The sequence below is a fragment of the Lethenteron reissneri genome, chromosome 53 (assembly GCF_015708825.2).
Source record: "Lethenteron reissneri isolate LAM-NWPU_2019-01 chromosome 53, ASM1570882v1, whole genome shotgun sequence".
Taxonomy (NCBI): domain Eukaryota; kingdom Metazoa; phylum Chordata; class Hyperoartia; order Petromyzontiformes; family Petromyzontidae; genus Lethenteron; species Lethenteron reissneri.
In genome coordinates this window covers 11,195,745-11,200,704 of record NC_083831.1, presented here as the reverse complement: position 1 = coordinate 11,200,704, position 4,960 = coordinate 11,195,745, and positions in this window count along the sequence as shown.

The following is a 4,960-nucleotide window of genomic DNA, read 5'->3' as shown; positions in this document are numbered from 1 at the left end:
CTTTAATGTGAAATGAAATAAGAAGTGAAATGTGTGCACGTTTTGAAAATGGGAATTAATTGCGGAGAGCAATGTTAGAGGGCGCGCGTGCAATTTTCTCACCGCCCGCCACGGAATGGCCCGGCCGAGTTACTCCTGATCCAGTTTGTCGCCTGTGCGATTTTATTTTTACTTTTTGTCCAGGTAAGGCCCCCACTGAGCTACCGAGCTCTGATAATTGTTTTTTTACCCTTTTATCTGGCAACAAAACTGACACCTTTTTTACAAGGAGTCATGTTTACATAGACCACAATACCTGCAGTCATAATGCAAACAAAAAACATAACTCTGATAATGTGCACTGTCCTTGAAGTTGATTGGTCCACACCCGAGACAGCTTTCCTTCGAGCCTAGTCTCACATGGGTTGGACCAGATGACGCCAAAAGGCGCACAACTCAAAGACAATGCACCATCAGAGTATGAGAGCTCGGGTAAGCATTTACACCATTGGAACCTCATTTGCCAGTAAAAATATGGTAATTGTTTTGTTTACCCTTCTATCTGGCAACAAAACTGACACCTTTTTTTACAACTTCAAGGACAGTGCACATTATCAGAATTATGTTTTTTGTTTGCATTATGACTGCAGGTATTGTGGTCTATGTAAACATGACTCCTTGTAAAAAGCTGTCAGTTTTGTTGCCAGATAGAAGGATAAAAAAACAATTATCATATTTTTACTGGCAAATGAGGTTCCAATGGTACCGAGCTCTTGATCAGAAGTGACCTGGTTATCACAAATGATAGCACAACGAAGCGGCTTGAATCACCGCGTGGACATTTATAGCGGCAGCCGAATACTAGAAATGCGCGACGTTGATTCTAAATGTGGAGGGGGGGAAAAACCCCCAAGGACCCCGACAACAAAAATCCACGCGACCCGCGGGGAGAGAGACAAACAACACGAGCTTCAAATATACAGGTGTCAGGGTCGCGATCGAACCCACGACTTTCTATATACCAGGCGAGGTATGTGGGCAGTTGAAACGACGGCGGTACACATTTGTGATATCTTCCCAGCTGCCTCGCAACGGTTAGCACGCTACACTCGCAGCAGGCCAAGAGGTCAAATCCCAGTTTCCGTTCGATCTCACGGCGTGGCAGACTAAGCAATGGTACAAGTTTTTTAATCCTCCACCCTCTCCCCCACACACGCCACCAATTTACATCCAGAAGTGTAAATGGGTTAGCAACAGTTTGCCAGTCTTGTGTACTGAGGTAAAGTGTAGGTACTCCAAGATGTTTGGCCAAAATGGAAGAATAGGCCAAATACCCTCCAGAGGTGTGCCCCCTAGCGCTTCCTTTCACGTAGGCCCATCTGCCAGCAGGAACCTGAGCAAGCAATTGCAGGGCTGCACCTTTATCTTCACCCCTGTTCGACTCAACAAGCTGTGATCAGTCTGGGTTATGAGTTAGTCTCCCTTGCGTCTGCCATGTGGCTTATTCTTAAAATGGAAAGCAGGGCTTCAACATCATCCATTATTAGAACGTCGAACAGTGACGTCGCGTGTTTAGATCAGTCCCAAACACACAGCATTTTTCAGGTCATCTGCAAGGTTTGTATTCCAGGTACCAATGTTGCATTAAAGCATAAACGTGATCATCTGCCGTGGTCAATCCACTGCTGGATGAAGGCTTCCCCAAGCTGCCGACACCCCCATAATCTTTGCGATGTCACGATCCGCCCCGGCGCACAATTTGATTTCACGGCTCCATCTACCTTAGCGGACGCGATTTCGTTGCTTTGCGCGTTTAGAGGTCAATTGAGAACAACAACAACAACAACACAACAAAAACAACAACAACAAAAATGAAAAAATGTGGCTCGTCCGAATGTATTGTCACGTAGCCAGGTCCGAGTAGTTTCATCGCAGCGTGGACGGACATCCCTGTCGTCGATGCAATAATAGCCCCGTGGAGCACCACGTCAGTGGCCTCGCCAAGAGACCGGGGAAGGCGCCGATGTTGTCCGTTTTGATTTAACTCGTGACCTTAAAGACGGCGCCGGGGTCAATCTGGAGAGCCGCCGCCTTGAGACCCTGTGTGTGCGTGACGCTGTGCTTGAGAGGTTATTTAGTGTGCTGCTGCTGCTGCTGCTGCGTTGGGCAGTGGTGCACGAGCACAGTCAACAAGAACAACAACTCGACCAATTCGTCAACAACAACACCGCCTTGCACTGTAGAATACGCCACGTTTTGGCTCGCGGCCTTTGTTCGTAGCGCGCACGTATGGAATTTCATGTATGCGCTACGAAGGAGTGCCATTTTCCTTCGCCTATTTCCATTCGTTCGTGTGAAATTTTAAGGCCGCGGTGTTATTGACGAATGTGCCTCAAGTGGCGAGGTAAGGCTCTCAGGCATTGGCAGCACTTGCATGCCGCCTACGGTTGCCACCCTGTCCTGGATTTCCCAGGATCTATTGGACACCAATGCCGAAACATTATCACGTGCAATGCTACGAGCTCATTCACAGCGGTGTTTCTGCGGCCGTCTGGAACGCTCTTCCTTTCGATGTTAGGAGGCCACTGGAGCCGTGCACTTTCAAATCGACTAGATGGAAAAGTGATTTATTTAGAACTGATTTTTGTGTTCAGTTTGGTTGTCCTTCCCCCGTGCCTCCGATTAGCGCGGTTGGTAATGTAAGGTGCGAAAGAAGTTCCAACGTACGCACATACACATACGGCTGTCCTGGGAAATCTGGCAATCTGTCCGTGACATTACGCGTCCCCGTGTTTGTCAGGGGTGGGGAGGGGGCTGACTCAGCCCATCATCCCTCTGCGGTTGATTAAATAAACTACCACTTCTTGGGGAAGTCAACAATGATTGTCTTCTCGTTAAATCGCCCCCGCCAAAGGAACGTGGAATTTCCACGTCTGGCACAGGGCTGTAAACGGGAGATGAGCCCCCCCCCCCCCGCAGTTTCCATTACTTAGTCGAAAAGAACATCAAAATTGTTTGACCAGAATTGTCGTTCACCCGTAGCTCTCCGCTGCTGTTCCCGCTGTTGTGAGATATTCGCCCTCTTCTCACGTGTCTCGGCTGTTCAGTACCTCGGCGAGGACGACCCTGCTCACTTCACGCCGCCGGTGAATTCACCACCCGTACGTGAGCAGCATGCGTTGAGATGCGGATCAATTGAGTCTCTTTATTGAGTGTCGCGCAATGCAGGATGAGATTCGATTCAATTAAATTCATGGGGTTTTTGTTTTTTTGCTTGCTTGCTTGCTTGCTTTGTTTCTTTAGGAAGGTGAGAGGCAAATGGAGCTTTTGGTGGGGTGGCAGATTTGTGCCGCAGAGAGGCGCCAGCGCGTTGCATCAAAAACATAAATCGACTCGAGACTGTTTTTTTTATCATTTTTGCCAACGGAAGAGTTCGAGAGCCATTGCCCCCCCCACCCCCCCCCCCCCCCCAGACTCGCTCGAATCTTTCGTGCACATCGGCTCGCTCGGTGGGGCGATTGCGACCGATGGCTTTCTCGGGCAAACGCGGGCCCCGTAAATGAGAGAGCCCTTTAACGAGTCATTTAATTTCTGAGCTGATAAAACGCCGGAGGAGCGACGGCGCGTGGTGCCACGCGCGTGCTGCCACCCTCATCCACCCACCCACACCGAACCCACCACCTCGTCCCCAGCACTTGGGGGAGCAGAGGGTCGGAGGATCGCGCAATTTCGTGAGACTCCCTCCCCTGCCAACGCTGACGCCCCGTGAGAGATAAAAAATGAGTTCCTTTGTAGGGCGCCGAGCTTTGTTTATATTTTAAGAGTTCTAGATTTGAAGCTTTCGTGGCTGCAAAGATTCATACTCTTATTCTTAGGTGTTTTCGGTAAAGTCACGTAGGTAAAACATCAAAATTAATAAAAATAATAAAATAAAATAAAGATCACGACGTTTCGGAGGCAACACAAGTCTCCGTCATCAGGTGGGACAGTCACAGCCAGATCAGCTGCATCAAGTGAGGCAATGATTCAAGATGTAATCCCTTAAAAGCGAGTTGAGGGGGGAGGAGAGGGGGGGGCTCATCAGAATGTGGTAGCCAATGAATGGAACGTATCGGGAGAGAGGGGCCAAAAAAGGGTGGGCGACGGCGTGCCCAGGACCGGTTCAGAAAATCGTCACTGGTCTTGGCCGTGAGCGGGAATCGAACCCGGGTCGCCGGGTTCATAGCGCAGCGTAGCGCTAACCGCTACACTAACGCTCCCCACTACACACAAACACACACAGACACATACAAACATAGGCACAAACATGCACACACACACAAACACACATACACACACAAACACACACATACACACATACATACACACACACACAAACACGCACACAAACATACACATACACACACACGCAAACACACACACACAAACATACACACACAAACACACACACACAAACACACAAACATACAAACACACATACACACACAAACAAACACACATACACACACACAAACATACACACACAAACACACATACACACAAACACACACAAACACACATACACACAAACACACACACAAACATACACACACAAACACACACGTACAGACAAGAGTCCGCGCACCTGCGCCCCGGTTAAGTGGCAACGACTGAAGCTGATTAATAAAAAGGCTTACAATACCCAAAAAAAATACAAAAGCTCCGCCCGCTTCAAAGGAACTAATTTTATCTCGCGGGGCATCACCGAGTGGTTGCAACAAAAAAAAAATTGGATCCTGAAAATGAACGAAGCCGTCGTCGCACGATCGCTACGGCCGGAACTTGAAGGCGATCACCAGGGACGTCTCTGTTATTTCCAGGCTCGCCTTGCGGATTAAAGGGCCACAATAATTAAGGTGGCTGCCTCGCTGGCTCAGGAGACGCGTGCTATTCCTGGTGCGCCGACGAGCCAGCGGCGGCTTTATGAGCCCGTGGTTCAGTG